The following is a 17,057-nucleotide window of genomic DNA, read 5'->3' as shown; positions in this document are numbered from 1 at the left end:
ATTCTGCCTACAAGTATAGCAAAAACTCCACAGCAGCAGTAAACAACTTGAGTCTAGGCCCCCTACTACAGCCTGGGTGGGAAATGTACGGTAAGCGGTTTACCAGGCATTTTACCAGGGCAATTTCAGTAATGCATATTTTTCAGTAAGTGTGAGTGGTGAGCCTCTAGTCCTCATAAATGTCTTGAGCACTGTTGGAAAGAGGGGCATGTATGAACAGTGGATAAAACAGTGTTTGCTATGGCTATGCTTTGTGTGCTCTTTTGCTGACCCAGGTCTAAATAGGATGGAAAAGTGTGCCACTGATGGCATTAGCGGTTCAGCCATTTCTGCCGTATTTACCAGCTCTGATACCAATCAGACTCAGAAAAGAACAAGGAGAACCCTACTCACATAGGAACCAGGGCATGAATTTATATCAAAGAACAACGGCTCCCGTGGACTAGTACTACAAATATATCTTTTAACTATGGCTAAATAGCAATTCAAATAGACAAAGGCTAGCAGGGATGTCAAAAAAGGCCGCACCATCAATTTGAGAGAGTACTCAAAAACTGTTTATAAACCAAATCACAGATCACAAGATTGTACAATTCTATGCAGCTTGTCACATAATCATGTGAACACAAAGAGAAAAATAGAAAAATTGTGCACAGTGTCCCAAGTGTACATGTGAAACCAAAAACATTAAATAGACAACATATATAAATTACATACAAATAGGTTTCTCATACAATAACAAGGAAAAAGGAAAATGACCAAAATATTAATAGTGAATGGATAATAGTGTCTCTAAATGATTGTAGGCACTAGTTGTTGGTTCATTTCCTTATGGCGTCGACGGCGTTTCGACCCTTAGGAATGTGGGTCTCATCAGGACAAGACAGTAGGGGACATCTGAATAGTTGCTTGTATTCTCACCAAGTGTGATAAAAGTTGTAAATGACTTACAGGTAGCCCAGCCTGTCTGATGACCAACAACGCGTGGTAACTGAAACGCCACTGAGGGGCACATTTACCGATTCAGGCATCGTCCTGTCCGTAATTTCTATACATCCAGAACAAAGATGTGGACATATCGTGCGCTACTAGGCGCCCGCTCTACATTTTAAGCCCACGCCCCCCACTTATTGACAACACCAAGCCCTAGGACAATTCGTGACCACTACAGTGTACCCGGCTGGGCTACCTGTAAGTCATTTACAACTTTTATCACACTTGGTGAGAATACAAGCAACTATTCAGATTTCCCCTACTGTCTTGTCCTGATGAGACCCACATTCCTAAGGGTCGAAACGCCGTCGACGCCATAAGGAAATGAACCAACAACTAGTGCCTACAATCATTTAGAGACACTATTATCCATTCACTATTAATATTTTGGTCATTTTCCTTTTTCCTTGTTATTGTATGAGAAACCTATTTGTATGTAATTTATATATGTTGTCTATTTAATGTTTTTGGTTTCACATGTACACTTGGGACACTGTGCACAATTTTTCTATTTTTCTCTTTGTGTTCACATGATTATGTGACAAGCTGCATAGAATTGTACAATCTTGTGATCTGTGATTTGGTTTATTAACAGTTTTTGAGTACTCTCTCAAATTGATGGTGCGGCCTTTTTTGACATCCCTGCTAGCCTTTGTCTATTTGAATTGCTATTTAGCCATAGTTAAAAGATATATTTGTAGTACTGATACCAATCAGAGCCATTCTCTGTGGTGTGTGGAAACTAGGGTTACTTGTAAACAGCATTATAATACCCACTCTCCTCCTTAATACCTATGTAGCTCTATTGACCAACACAACAAAGTAACATAGTCTTATTGAATCACATGTGGGATTGATCACGTAATCCATGTAAAGCGCTCTGGTGCCCTCGGGTCAAGTTTGCGCTATATAAAACTCAAACAAATTTAAAACCAGAGCTGGTCGATTTTGCACCAGTTTTTAAACCAACTGAGCAATGCGCAAAATGTAATTTATGAACTTGTCACTCGGTCCAATTGTTGTTGTTGCACTGGCCGGTGGGTGCCACTGTTGGAGCAAAATGATACTACATTCCTGAAAAAATTACCCAGTGCTTGTGCAGTTTACACTACCTAGCCCTGTTCTGTGGGATTTTGAAAGAGCACACAACACACCTTTTCTGGATGTTAGGTTTGATTAATCCAATAAACGGAAACAGGGCTGGTTCATATAGGGATAGAACAAAAAGACAGCCCGCCGCCAACCTACTGCAGTATCTATAGACTTCCCTTATGTCCAAGTCTTGCCCCGGGTAACCTCAAATCTTAATTCCATTGTCTCAATTGCATTTTCAAAATCGGGCTCTTTATTGCTGGCTCTTGTACATATTCAAAACCCAAAGGGGATGATGGACGGAGTGGTTTCAGAATTTCTGCCATGATGCCATCCACCGGGGGACTTCTCACCGGGGCCATTAGTAAACAGGGGTCATTTTAAGAATGAAAGGATGAGCAGCTGAAACGGCCCTGCCAGTATCGAAAACAGTAACTTGCCTCTCGTACAATCACAGCGCAGCTACTTTACAGATGAACAGTACGTGACTTCTTCAATCCCTGCCGGAAAGTGCTATCTTTTTCAGGAAGCATAACGCAGGCCCCTGCGGCGCAGAGGGGGCTCTGTGCCCCTCAGCGGGCCCCATTCAGTCTGAAGCCAATGAATACAAAACTACGCCACCTTCCGCAATGACAGACTCTTAAAGTGCCCTTTAGTCCTCCGTTTCACACGTATGCTGAGGGTACTACTCGGTGCCCTCGCGTATTTGCTTGCTATAGGGCAGTGCCGGTACTCTGCCATTAAGTGTTGCTCCCCCTTGCTGAGAGTTTCCGGAGTTCCCTCTTTCAGGTTAAAGTGCCTTTCCTCTTAAGAGCAGGATACAGCCGCGCCTGGTTGAAATACGTCTGAAAAAGTCTTGGTTGCACCCCAGTAACGCAGACAGAGCTTGGGCCCTCATGGTGAACCCCTCCACGCCTGAAACACAATTGCCCTTATTTTCATTCTGACCCCGCTTACCTGTCAGAAGAGCGGCGCCAATGCACACGGCAGGGGGTGAAGCCGCTTCATTTCCAGACCAGCCTCCAGGGGGATATGGTCTCTGGACGTTGAGGGTGGTGGGTTGGTGCGGGAGAGGGGGGATAGGTGTGTATGAGAGCCAAGAGGGTTCTGGTTACTAGCCCAGGCCGGGCCACAGGTCTGAAGTGGAACTTGGCCCTTGTGGAAAAGGATGCACTTTACAACTTGGAAGCAGGGATCCTCATGGTTTGAGGACGGGCGCGGCACGCAGGTGATCTCCGCATGGGTCTGCAGGCGCGTGCCCCTGTAGCACAGCTCGCGGCCGGGTCAGAGGGGAAGCTGGCTGAAGAGGCTCTCTTTAAAGAGTGGGGTTGGCTATAGGGCCAAGGATGCAGGGTCCAGCCGCTGAGCTGAGCCCGTTGCACTGCGGGGGTCGGCGTTCACTCATGCAGGGTACACCTGAGAAGTGGGTGAGTGGGCTTTGTGCGGATATCAAGGGCCTGCCACAATCACAAATGGGTAGTTGGATAGCAGAGTTTGAACCAGGGAGGAGAGTCGGGGATGAGTCCGTGTACCTCATAGCTGCGGTGGAGGGTGTGGGTGGGAGGTCTCTCTGTCGGGGTCAGCGGGGTATCCATGATAGGGGCTTCGGAGGTATTCTGCCACCAGGCTCTGTCCGAGTATGGGAGCTGGCAGGGCTGCTACGGAGCTGGTCCATGCGAGGTGCCCCTCACAGTTGGAGGAAGGGAACCAGGTTGGGGCAGGTCTCTGGGAAACAGCCCCGAATCCTCAGTTGCAGGTCACAGCCGCACAAGCCTCGCAGATGACTCCCAGCTCTCACTCCTGTTCTTCTCCTCCAGCCCCTCAGCGAGGGTGTGCTTCAGTGAGGATTCTGAATGCTCTTCGCTTTTGGAGGAAACTTTTTTCCACCCTGAAACGGAGCCAGTCTTCTTAATCATCATTGGCCATTTGCTGAATTTCTACAAGCAGCTAATGCTGTATGAAAAGAAAACTGATTGAAAAAGGTCATTGAAATGCAATACTGTCTTCCACTTACTGAACTATCTCCAGGTCTTGGGGTCCCGCAACATTTGCCGCTCCCTTAAAAAAACAAGAAATATATGTGCAATTGGGGAGATTCCGGGGCCCCTCATCACTTCTGCAGGGCAGCACCCATCATTTTGCCTTACGCCACTGAGGTGACCTTTGACCTTCTGTTGACTGCACGAGTAACAGCACTGGTACTGAACGCCATGCTCTTGAAAGAACGGGCGCATAGAAGCAGCCTTTCATGGCATGGCGCTGGCGCTCGGTGCAAACTGCAGAGATTGACAGAGGTGGTGGAATATTCCGAGCAGGGAGTCGAGCAGTTTACAGGCCCCTCAGTTAGCCACTGAGGCGTTTTTGTCTAGCATTACATATTTGCTCAATATATTTTATTAAATGGCGCAAAAGAATATATCCGGAAGAGTTCACCAAGGCGTGTTTGTCTTGCATTACATATTTGCTCAATATATTGTACTAAATAGCGCAAAAGAATATATCGGGAAGCGTTCCGTTTTAATTTGGAGAACACATCTTCTCGGTCTGTTAGCAAAAGCTCAGTAACTTTGTTTTAATGTTCATTGGTTTATTAATTTGTCAGTCAAGAGCTGGAGTAGACCTAAAATGTCTTCCAGTGCACGCCGTCTCCAGGCGTGTTTGCTTGGTAAACGTGGAGCGTCCCGGTGAGGAAGATCGAAACTTCAATGCCAGCAAGCATATTGGCTGTGCGAATTACTTCTATAAAAATTGGAAAATCCAAACAATTATTACTGAGCCAGCTGATATAAGAAGAAGGACAAACAGGTAGCTGTGTTGAGCGGTGGGAGGAGTTTCCATATTTTGAGGCCGCCCCCATTACGGAATTGGGAAGATGGTGGGCGGGTTCTTGGCGGGGCAGACTTTGCACTCGGGTCGGGCATAAGCAGCGTGTTCTTGGGGATAGGCTGACGTATATCTTCGAGATTGGCCTCTGAGCAAATACCCCGAGCAGGCCGCGGGCCTGCTTTCCAGGACGCTCAGCTTTTTCGAGCGGCAGTGGAGCCCAGCCGAAGGGAGTACAGACCGCTGGGAGGGCTTAAAGTTTCTTCTCCGAAGGTCTTGGGTGGGGGGATAAAAGGACTCCTCGGATAGAAAGAAGCAAAGGTCACTCCTCCCCTCAGCGAAAAGACTTACGGGAAAGGCTCTACAAGTGGGGGGTGGTGTGAGGGTTACGTACGGAATCAGTTGAAGAAGCTTACCTGAATGGTTGTATCTTCGCCTCGAAAGATAGTGCTTAATGCTAATACAGATACGAAGCTTAATGTAGAACCACACGCACCACATGCTGCTGAATGCTAGCACGTCTTCCGGAGCGCTTCACAATGTTGACTCAACCCTAATTAACGCGCACCAGCTGTACACACTTTGTGGCAAGCGAGTCTCAGAAGCACGTCCACAGACCACAATTGGCGCGTTCCCTGGTCTGTACCACTTGGGAGGCAAGTCGATAACAATAGATCTCGCTGGTAACAGCGCTTTCACGCTGCATCGCCAGGCGAGACCTAAAAAAGGGCTGGAGCTCCGACTTTTGGTCTGTGGCTCTCTCCAATCTGCGAACCAGGAAACTACAAGTAAGTTAACCGGGAGGAACGTCTTTTCTTAAGGTCTTGTGGGCAGTCGGGTTATTGGGTCTTACCTTGCATGGGTTAGGTTTACTAATAATAGACTTAATAATAACAGACATAGAATGCAACATAACACAATAGATAACAGTTAATAAAACCAATGTACAGTCAGTGTATTTATTTTAAAAAGAAAAGTACTTTAATGTGAGGTAGGTAAACACAGTACACTTAATATCATACATAAAGAAAACCAATAGGCCCAATTACCTTCTGCCATGCATCCAACACCAATGTTTTATACATTCCTAGTGGTAGAATTTAATGTACCATCGAGCCCTCTGGCTAATGTTATCCTAAGGAGCTATGCTCAAGTCATTTCACTCTTTTCAAGCTCATTTGGCCCCCTAATAAAAATATGTGAATTGTTGATGGTATATAGGCTTTACAATGATTTAGCTACAAGTAGTACCCAAGGATGCTACTTAAAACAGTCATCCCTAAAAATATTCAAGAGGACCTAGAGTAAAAGTGGGGACAACCACAATGCAAAACTACTCACCACCTAAAAAACAAACTAAAGAAAACAAAGATACCCAGCTCAAAACACGTCTTAAGGTGCCCTAGATGGATCACAGAGTCCAGCTTAGGGCCAAACTGGAATTTACGTTGAGGGACAGTTTGCAAGTTAATGAGCCAGCTCCTACTAATGGGTGGAATTCTTGAATTATTCTCAACCACTGACAATAACTCAAGGACGCATACCACACTAAAAAGAAACCTGCCTTATGCAAATCAGTACTGACCCTGCTCCTCATGGGCACAGTCAAACCCAAACTGCCAGATTAACATTCTGCCTAGCACACCCATCCCCTGCCCCCACCAGGAGGAAAACAGGCAACTTCAAACCGGTTTCAGTCTATTTGATCCTCTAGAGTGGGGTGAAGCTTGATTTCTAAGGCATTGTCCAAAGGACCCACGTCTGGGCATACCAGTTGCACTTAGGGCATCAGTTGTAACTAACAATAGATGAATGAAATGCTTGAATTGATCACAACCCTGAATTAATCTCTACCACTGATGATGGTGTGGGCGCATTTCAGTCTATCGTTATTTCCCCTCCATGCCAATATAAACTGGGGCCTGTAGTATACTAATCAGTACTGAACTTGCTTCTCATAGGAACAGTCTCCCTCACAGGAAGAGTCTATCCCGAACTGCAGGTGTGGCTCCGTCCCAAACCGAACACAAGCAACCCCACACTGGTTTCAACCCATCTGGGCCACTACAGTAGTTTTCAGCTTGAGTCATTGAAAGTAAGTGCCTGTAGCTCAGAAAGTAAATGTTGCATTCAGGATTTTACAGTTGCAAAGACACCTGCAGGTTGTGGGCACTGCTGCAGCAGTCACGATGACCACCTAGTGGTAGCTGGACCCAGTTTAAGGTTAGAGGTAACCGCATCACTGACAAGTGATATTTCGGAACACTAAACAGCTAGAAAGAGACTTCCAACAGTTCTGTATTCAAGAGAACCTACTCAAGCCCATTGAAAGGGGACATTATGAGATGAACACTGGCTGACTCATGGTCCCACTGGCTGAAGGAGGTAAAGACAGGCGCCCGTAAGACTAATCCTGGGTAGCTAACTACGCTACGCTCGCGAAGTTTGCATAGTTTGTGCTACTTCGCGCTACGTGAATTGCACGTAGCACAGTGCAAAATCGCGTAGCGTAGTTGCCATTTTTTGCTCGCTTGCGGTCCTCAACATCAAGTTGGCGACTGCAAGCGAGCAAAATGACATCCCGGCGAGACTTTTTCCTCGTTCACGATAAGCAACATCAAGAAGGCAATCGCAAACGAGGAAAATAAACCTCCCAGCGAGATTCTCAACGCGGGGAGGTCAGGTTTCTCATTGCGAGTGGTCACGTATGCTCGCAAACACTCGCGATGAGAAACTACCAGTTCACTTTGAGAAAGCTGCCGCTCGAGTAAAAATCTACTTGAGCGGCAGAAAACGACAGTAGGCACTGTGCGAGATGCCGTTTTCAATGATTGCACAGTGTGGACAAGCATCCGGCACTGTGCAATCATTGCGAACAGCGCACTACGCGTAGCGCTACGCGTGTCTCTCGTAGTGCGAAGTGCACTTCGTGTAGCTACGCGTAGCGCAACTAAGCGAACTACGCCCAGGGTTACTTAAAATTTTGTTAGGGCTGGGACAAAGCAGGTTCACACTCCTCGATCAATGAAGGCAATGGTGCAGCTCCATTGCAGATCTTTTTCCTAGTAGCTGGGCTGGGGGCACCTCATGTCTCTGGGGCGGCCTTTGTTTACTGAGCTGTCCCAATTGAGGACCTTCCATTGGGCTGGGCCTTTTGTGGTCTTCCGGTGCTTGAAATTTCTCTCAGTAGATGAAGACTAGAAACTCATGCAGGCAATTAGGTCTTCCTTGTCTCCACAGATCATGCAATAAGGCGATTACAAAGGATATGGAACTTCGATCCAGTCTGGAAGGAGAATGGCAACCATAAACAGTTTCCACTCCTACCTGGCTCTTGCAGTTGCTTCTCCCTGGTGGATGCAGAACTGCAGTGGTTAGTACCTATACTCTTTCCAGTTACCAAAGGGGCATGCCTTCAGCTGCCAAGAGCCTGCCGTTTTTAAAGTTCGTAAGGCTCCTCCAATCTAGGAGGTGCATCTTCCTGCTCTTTTTGTCCAAAATATGTGTGTTTCCTGCCTTGGTGTCCACGATGACCAATTTGACCAGACTCAAATGTGCATGTGTATTCCTTCTCTTGAAACTCATGTCAGATGAGATGACAACAAAACTGGAAATGGAGGTAGGGTGGATATCCATGAGGCAGAGGAAAGCCTGAATCACAGCAAATGATTCCCCACTATAAAAGTCCAGTTTTCAACCGCTACGATGCCCTGAAAAAACCTCTTACATTGGAAAACTGGTAGCAGTACCCCCACATGGATATAGATGAAATGGCTGGCTATAGATAAAATGGCAACTGCCCGCTGCACCCACTGGCAATCTTAGCACAGCATTTGTGTGAGGGTGGCTAGGGCCCTACTTACCCAAGACTTCTAGTTTGGCTCACAAAAATGAGGCACTCACTGGGGGAAAATGCCCCGGAATGTCCAGACAAGGTATTAGCAAAGCGAAATACCTCTGGGACCATAAATTCTTGAACTACTCAATACCATGGGTCTAGCTATTTTCCACGGCAGGTTCAATAAATAAACAGTATAATTTGCAATTTTTTTAGCATTGAAAGTAGGCACACAACACAATTACTTTTTCTTAACCATCAATGAACACCACGACACAACCATTTCTCTTTAAATATTCTATTTGTCTTTTAGCTTTTTCATAACTGGAATATCCTTCAATTTCACAACAAACGCAGTTTTATTTCTTTTTATACTCTATTTGTACATACAATCTTCATGTATACATTTTCTGTGGTCACTTGTTAGAGAATTATAAACAATATTCTAAACCAACACATATCAATATATACAAAAAAAATCAATTTAGCTTGTTTGGTCATAATCCTACTTTTTATCTCTGCCAAGCTGCATCAGAATAGTATTCCTTGGTAATTTGTCACTAAGTGGTCCTTAAAAAGTCTAGGCTCAGAGAATCTTTGTGATAATATTCAAAGCTTAGGCCATATGATTTTTTTTGCTAAACCTATTGGTCCTTATTAGTATTCCTATTTGCTGCTGATACTCGGAGTCCTGTGAAAGTGAAAGGTGAGTTGTGTGGGTGCCAAACGCGTTTCGACCTTCGTGCTGGGGACCAGAAGGATTTCTAAGAAGGTCTTCCACACGGTTGGGACTGTGGGTGTAGGATTATTGTGATTTAATGTCGTTGGAATATATGGGTTCGTATTTCTCCATTCGATCGCCGGAGTCTTGCATCTTCGTACTCTTAAATTCTTTAGTTCTTCTGTTCGTTGTAACTATTCGAAGCGGCGGTATGGAAATCCAATTCCTCTGCTCCGTTGCTTCTTTCAGCGGCTCACCTGCTTCGTCAGTTTCGTTTGGCGAGCTGCTCATTGGCTGCATATATTGAATCTACGTCTCGTGTCAGTCTAAAGAAACGGCTCCGGAATGTCCAGACTTGTACAAGAGCAGGGCAGAACAGCTCAACCATAGCCTTAGAGGACAGTTGTTCCAACACCTAGGAAGAATCTGATTTTAAGAAAAAGGACGAATTGTTGGAAAGCTTAAATAAAGTATTGTTAATGTCATGAATAAAGGATATATCACCATCATTCGGTTGTCTTTTCTTCTATTGGTCAAACATCTGCTCAACATTCATTGCTTTTATTTTGCTTTTTTGAGAAGAACATGAAGTCTCTGACCTAGAACTGTAAAAGGTTTACGACCATCCGCCTGGTAAGAGAGATCACCTTACTGCAGACTTTTGATGCCCGAGTAAGAACAACACATATGCACATCAATGCTCTGAGGCTCGGAAGATTTCAACCTTTACAGGAACAGCTTCAGAACTTGAAGGCTATTTTTAGGATGAAAAACCAGGGAGCCCATCTCTTGCTTTAGATCAAAGTGTCTTCAGTTATTTTGGGGAAAATGGTGTAAGGTATCTTTGACATAAAGGGTGTCTTCAAAGTCAAGAAACAATTCCAAATGCCTTATGCATGGGAGCGGCCAAGACAAGATTTAACTGTTTTCCAGGCGCAGGATAACAAACAGGAGGATAAAAAACAAAAAGGCCATCAAGGTGTATTTACGTAGGCTGCAATGGCTTACAAGAATATAATTTAAAACCCGTAAAAGCGAATAGTGAAATGTGTGACAGGAGGCCTTTTAATAGTGTCTTTAAATGATTTAACACCTCTTGAAGATCAAGGGCTAAAATCTCTGTTCTTGTTTTTTATTCTGTTTGTTGCTTAAGGTTGTATTAACCATAGCTGATCAGGCCAATCAGGATTAGACTGGAGCTGTAGGACTTCTCACAAACCTGTAAACCTGTAAACCTGTAGACTTGTAGAGCGCGATTGCTGCCCGGAGGCGTCCAAGCGCTAGGGTAACCAGAACCTACCGAAGAGCAGATGAGGAGGAAGCTAGGGATTAGTGGGGGGAATTAAACAGGAAAGTCTTTAATTGTTTACGAAACACAGTGAGGTTGGGATTGGCTCTGAGATGTAGTGGCAGAGTGTTCCAGGTTCTGGACGCATTGTAGGCGAACGTCCTTCCGCCTGACCTGGATCTTTTTATTCTTGGCGCCACTGCTAAAAAGGTCTGGCTGGAGCGAAGGCTTTGGTTGGGAATGTAGTGAGTAACTAGGTCACGTGAAATGCTGGGGCCTGTGTCCCAGAATGCTTGGAGGGCTATGCACATAGCTTTAAAAAGGACTCTCTGCCGAATCGGTAGCCAGTGAAGGCTGACCAGACCGGCCCTCACTGACAAGAACCAAAAGAATTTCTAACAAGCATTTGCAATGCAATAGGTCTCGCATTAGGAAAGTTTGAGCTATTGGTATTGTAAATGGCAAAGTTTTTATTTATGTTTCTTTTTTTTTAAATAGCTAAATTAATAGCTTCGTCATTTACAATGCCAATAGTTATAACTTTCGCAAATGTGATACCTATAGCATTTGTAATGCAATATGTTTTGTATTTACAAACCGCGAGAGGACAAAAAAAAGCTCTGGACCACTGCCTCTTCCCAGGCCTTCAAAAGGGACCTCAAAGTTCTCCTCCTCCAGAGACACCTCCAAAAGTAATTCACGTCCTCGCGCTATTTGTGAGTAAGAGGATTATGGTTCGATCCCCGGGCTAGGCGGCAGGGGTCTGCCCAGCACCATGTGATTCTGGGCAATAGCTTGCTTAATCTTCCCAATGGCTCCCAGCGCCGGGATGCCTCCGGGTAGCTGTGCGCTTTACAAATACTGGATTCACATTTACATATTATTTGGAAATAAGACATTTGAATAAAGTCAAAAGAGAAAGAGGCACAGCATTGGGTGGGATAGAGAAGCTTCAGGACAATGGTATGTGTGCTGTAACAAACTCAAGTTGGCTAAAATAATTGAGATGTTGACAGTGTGATGAATAGACATGGAGGTGGGGCAATCATGAACTGTCCTGTGATCACGTTGCCTTGCACAAAGGTAAAGGGTCAGCTGCGGATATTAAAGCTGACAAAGACGGAAGGAAGGGAGAAACCCAGTTCATCTTCAAAAACAGTATGTACAGAAAAGTGCCTTTCCAGAAACTCTCATTGATTTTTAAAGAAGAAAACAATTTTCCTCCCACACATTGATTTTTAAATAACGTGAGTACCTTTTCAAAATTCTCACCTGTATATTGTTAACAGTTGTCTTACCAGTAAGATGTAGCTTAGACCTCAAAAATGCCAATGGGAGTTGGCCCAGACCAGGCTGGGAGGAGCGGGCGGGAGCTGGCAGGGCTGTCTCATGATCTCCTCTGCCCCTGACACACACTGAGCAGAGGAGGCTGGAAAGGGCGAGAAGAGCAGAAAACAGCACTCTGCACCCCCGAATTTTCAAAAGCAGACCCAGTGGGGGCGGGATCTGAAGGAGGGGACCACCAGGCGTTCAAGGTGGAGTGAGGAGCCGGCCGGCGGGGGTGTTGGACTGGAGGCACCGGGCCGCTCTCTCCTGCAGCAGCCAGCCATGCAGCTTTGGTGGAGAGGGGGCGAGCAGGACTGCAGCCAGTGGCGGTGCGTCCATTGGGGGCGTTGGGGCGTTGCCCCACTAGCTATGGACGACCGCACTGCCCAAGATGCATTAAAGAAATGATTTTGTCAAATCAAATGGCACCCACTGCGCGCTACCGGCCACGGGACAACGCCGTCAGAATCGGGCATGCCATAACATAAGGAAGTGGGCTGACGGCCTTGGGGGGCGGGGCTGCGGCAGAGAGTGACAGGCAGCCAGAGCAGAGCAGAATAGCACTGACAGAAGCAGCAGGGTGACTGCGCATACGAAATCCAGGAGTACTTCATATTTCGACTGGTCAGCGCATGCGTACAACTGGCAGACCTCTCCCCCCCCCTACGGCATTCAGAGACACAGCCAGGGACCCGGGGCCCCAGTCTCATTATGGGCAGAATAGTACCTGCTCGGTAGCCAATCCTGGCGCAGTGGTGGTGTTAACGCTGCGCCGGGATTGGCTGCTGCAGCAGGATGGTGCCGCGCGTGGGTGTTGGCTGCTCTGCTGAGGGCCGCACTGTATGGCCAATCACATATGGCTATATCCAGCCATGTCGATGTGATTGGCCATTTCCCTACGCTGTCGGGACGTTACAGTGCGTGGCGTACCAGACAACAACAAGTAAGTGAAAGTAGAACTTAGCGTGAGTCACGACACGAAGGAGAGTGGTGGACCGCATGGCTGGCTGCCTCGCCGCCTGGTGCTTTCCTTTGTCTGCACTGCACTGTCTGCTGCGTCGTGGTCGTCGGAAGACATCGAGGGCGGCGCTAACTACTAATGCGTGAGAAGTGAAAGGTAGGACATTTGTTCTGTTGTTATGTACTGTAGTAAAAGACGAGGTCCTCTTTGCTTGCCTAGTCGCAGTGAGAGCTGGATGTTCTCGAGGGCTGGACACTTTTTTTTATTATTAATAAAAAAGGTGAAAGAAGAATAGAGGGGGTGGGAGGGAAGGAGAGAATGTCCAGGAGAAGACGGATAGTAGGAGAGAGGGACGAAAAGGGAATGAGGAAAGGGACCGGGGTGAAAAAAAGCGGGAGGAATGGATGAAACACATGTGATCAAACAGAAGAAAAGAGATGATGGTGCTAGGCCCGCTGTTCACCTGCCACCATCGCGTTGAGTGAAGCGCTTTCGAAGGAAAACAAAGTGTTCTCTTGAACACCGAGTTCAAGGAGAGGCTCCCACACCCTCCTCGCATGGCTGGATGCAGGCAGCACTTCTGGGGACTCTGTCCCTTGTTCCTTCAGCGTGTCCCTCTCTAAATCCGGCTCGGGGCGCTTCCTTTACACTTTCCGCTTTCAGCGCCGCTTCACAACAGCGCTATTTTTGAAGTTAGCTAATTTAGCTCTTCTCTTCACAAACATAATCTTTATTTTAGCGCAGCAGCAACTGGGTTCAGATACTGCCACATCATAAAAGCTGATAAAATGGGCCACATGCAGCCCCGTGCAGAGTGGGAGGAGGTGACAGTCTGAGACGGATGGACAGACAGCGAGACAGACAAACCTTGCAATGTACAGAAGCAATGATGAAATACAACTGCGCAGCACAGGGGCACGCGTCCAGACTGGTGGTAACTGCAGCCAACTGGCCTCTCTAGCGCTTCTCTCCAGGTGTGATCACAGACAGGGAGGAGGCGCTGCCTGGACAGACAATAGCCAAAGGGACGCGTGTGGGGTACACAGATTGAGGGCCTCATGATCAAGTTTTTGACACACTGCAGCGCCACCAGCGTACAGTGCTCCTTTACTTTGTGTAGGTAGATTTGTGCTTCACAAGTGTGCATCAGTACACCTCTAATGTGTTAAGCCGTTCGTTTACAGGATCGATTGGTTCTTTTAGGGTGTACAAAAACTCTTGGCAGCCCAGAAATACCTTTCCGATTGACTAAAATGTTTTAATTTATGAAAAGAGTGAAACGGGCGTTCCTTATTTGTGATGCACATTGATTGTGCACATTGCACAATCAATCACAGGTATCAGTTGTTTGTAACCTCAATTAATTCTGGTCGATAACTGTTGCTCAGATATCCATACTCATGCCAGTTGTGGTGGTATGATCTGATTCTCAAAGGCGAGTGGCTCTAATCTTCTTAAGTTGTGTGTTTAGTTGTTTGCAGTTTAAATAAAATAATTCTGTGACGTTCTCAACTTTGTTTCTGGAAGTCTGTTATGAAGCTCTGTGGTTATACTGAAGGAGCAGCTTCTATATTACATCCCTTTATTAATGTAATAACTGCACTTTCACAATTACTTTATTAGCCTTCTTGCTTCTCAAATTTGCTTGAAAATGCACCATTTGCCCACTCATTTTTCGAAATTTTCCCCGAACCCCCCTTTAGCTGTTCGGGCTTGCTTGCTACACTCCCTCGCCACAGTGCATCTCCCACGGAAGGGTTACGCCCCACCACTTTAAAATCTCACCAGCCACCACTGACTGCAGCTGAGCAGGGGCGGCAGCCCCCGGAGCTGCGGCGTGACCGGGCTGGCCTGAAGCCCCCCCCCCCACCCCTTCAAACCCTGAACCCCGTGTGCACTGGACCCGGCCACCGACAGCCCCTCTGGGACAGAGCAGGTAAGGACACGGCCCGTGAACCCGCATGACTTGGCGAGCAGGAGGCGGGGCAATGAAGGGTTAATATTTATGTTGCGGGGGTGGCAGGGGCGTGGCACGTGCGCCTAGGAGCTGTCCCTTAGTAGCTCAGAGGGGGCGGACGTGTGTGTGTGTGTGTGTGTCTGGGGGGCGGCGGTGGTTTCACAGCTTTGGGGTGTCTGACAGCAAGGGGAGACGCGTCTGGCCACTCGTGAGTGTTTCTGACAGTCCTGGGGAGGGTGTGTGTGTCATCTTTTGGGGGCCTGAGCTGCATTTGGGGTGTTAAAGTTCTAAGAGTCATTTCCGATAACTCTGAGCGGGGCCAGGCTGATGTGGGAGGTTTGACACTTTTAGAAAGGAGGCCGCTCCAGAGGGTGCCTTGCTAGTTTTTTTTTTTTTTTTTTAAATAGTTTTTATCGGACATCTCGGAGCGGGGGTCTTGTGTCTGTAGGATGGGGTCTAAGCTACGGACTGAGGGCGTGCGCGGTCCTGGACTCTAGCACAGGGGAGCTGACATAAATGACGGGGCAGGGGGAATGGGAATTGAGTGACAGGGAGTCTGACATTCATGAGAAGGGTCTGGCATGCTGGTTGGGGAGGGGGCTTACGGCGAAGGGGTTGAGGGTTCTGGAGGCACTGGCGGGGAAATCAGGGCCCTTGAGATCCCTGGAAAAAGACAGCTCCGGGTAGGGGTGGTCTGGCAGATCTGTGGCGCGTCTCCCAGCTCTGCCCACGGTGCAGTGTGCGGCAGCTCCTAGAAGCGGCTGACAGCTCCTGGAAAGAGCGAGGGGAGGGGGTGGCGGCGGCAGGCGCGATAGAAGTCTGACAGCTGTAGAAGAATTAAAGTGCGACCGCTCTGTGGGGGTCGGACAGATCAGGACGAGGTCTCTTTAAACCGTTTCGGATCAGGCGTAGGCATGGCCAGGCGGCCCCAAGAGAGTGAAGCTCCACTCTGAAGCTCCACTCTGAAGCTCCACTCTGAAGCTCCACTCTGAAGCTCCACTCTGAAGCTCCACTCTGAAGCTCCACTCTGAAGCTCCACTCTGAAGCTCCACTCTGAAGCTCCACTCTGCACTCTGAAGCTCCACTCTGCACTCTGAAGCTCCCCTCTGCACTCTGAAGCTCCCCTCTGCACTCTGAAGCTCCCCTCTGCACTCTGAAGCTCCCCTCTGCACTCTGAAGCTCCACTCTGCACTCTGAAGCTCCACTCTGAAGCTCCACTCTGAAGCTCCACTCTGCACTCTGAAGCTCCACTCTGAAGCTCCACTCTGCACTCTGAAGCTCCACTCTGAAGCTCCACTCTGCACTCTGAAGCTCCACTCTGAAGCTCCACTCTGAAGCTCCACTCTGAAGCTCCACTCTGAAGCTCCACTCTGAAGCTCCACTCTGAAGCTCCACTCTGAAGCTCCACTCTGAAGCTCCACTCTGAAGCTCCACTCTGAAGCTCCACTCTGAGGCTCCACTCTGAGGCTCCACTCTGAGGCTCCACTCTGAGGCTCCACTCTGAGGCTCCACTCTGAGGCTCCACTCTAAAGCTGCACTCTAAAGCTGCACTCTAAAGCTGCACTCTAAAGCTGCACTCTAAAGCTGCACTCTAAAGCTGCACTCTAAAGCTCCACTCTAAAGCTCCACTCTGCACTCTAAAGCTCCACTCTGAAGCTCCACTCTGCACTCTAAAGCTCCACTCTGAAGCTCCACTCTGCACTCTGAAGCTCCACTCTGAAGCTCCACTCTGCACTCTGAAGCTCCACTCTGAAGCTCCACTCTGCACTCTGAAGCTCCACTCTGAAGCTCCACTCTGCACTCTGAAGCTCCACTCTGAAGCTCCACTCTGCACTCTGAAGCTCCACTCTGAAGCTCCACTCTGCACTCTGAAGCTCCACTCTGAAGCTCCACTCTGCACTCTGAAGCTCCACTCTGAAGCTCCACTCTGCACTCTGAAGCTCCACTCTGAAGCTCCACTCTGCACTCTGAAGCTCCACTCTGAAGCTCCACTCTGCACTCTGAAGCTCCACTCTGAAGCTCCACTCTGAAGCTCCACTCTGCACTCTGAAGCTCCAC

At 47.6% G+C, this 17,057-nt stretch overlaps 1 protein-coding gene across 2 annotated transcripts in view; it reads right to left on the bottom strand.

Annotated features, from left to right (window-relative positions):
- Window positions 1–17,057, bottom strand: part of PIGO (phosphatidylinositol glycan anchor biosynthesis class O) — a 159,347-nt gene that overhangs the window by 89,431 nt on the left and 52,859 nt on the right. The gene's annotated exons all lie outside the window — the stretch shown is intronic.

The sequence above is a fragment of the Lissotriton vulgaris genome, chromosome 3_1, assembly GCF_964263255.1.
Source record: "Lissotriton vulgaris chromosome 3_1, aLisVul1.2, whole genome shotgun sequence".
Classification (NCBI taxonomy): domain Eukaryota; kingdom Metazoa; phylum Chordata; class Amphibia; order Caudata; family Salamandridae; genus Lissotriton; species Lissotriton vulgaris.
Note: the sequence above shows the minus strand (reverse complement) of the source record. Positions and strands in the feature narration are given on the sequence as shown.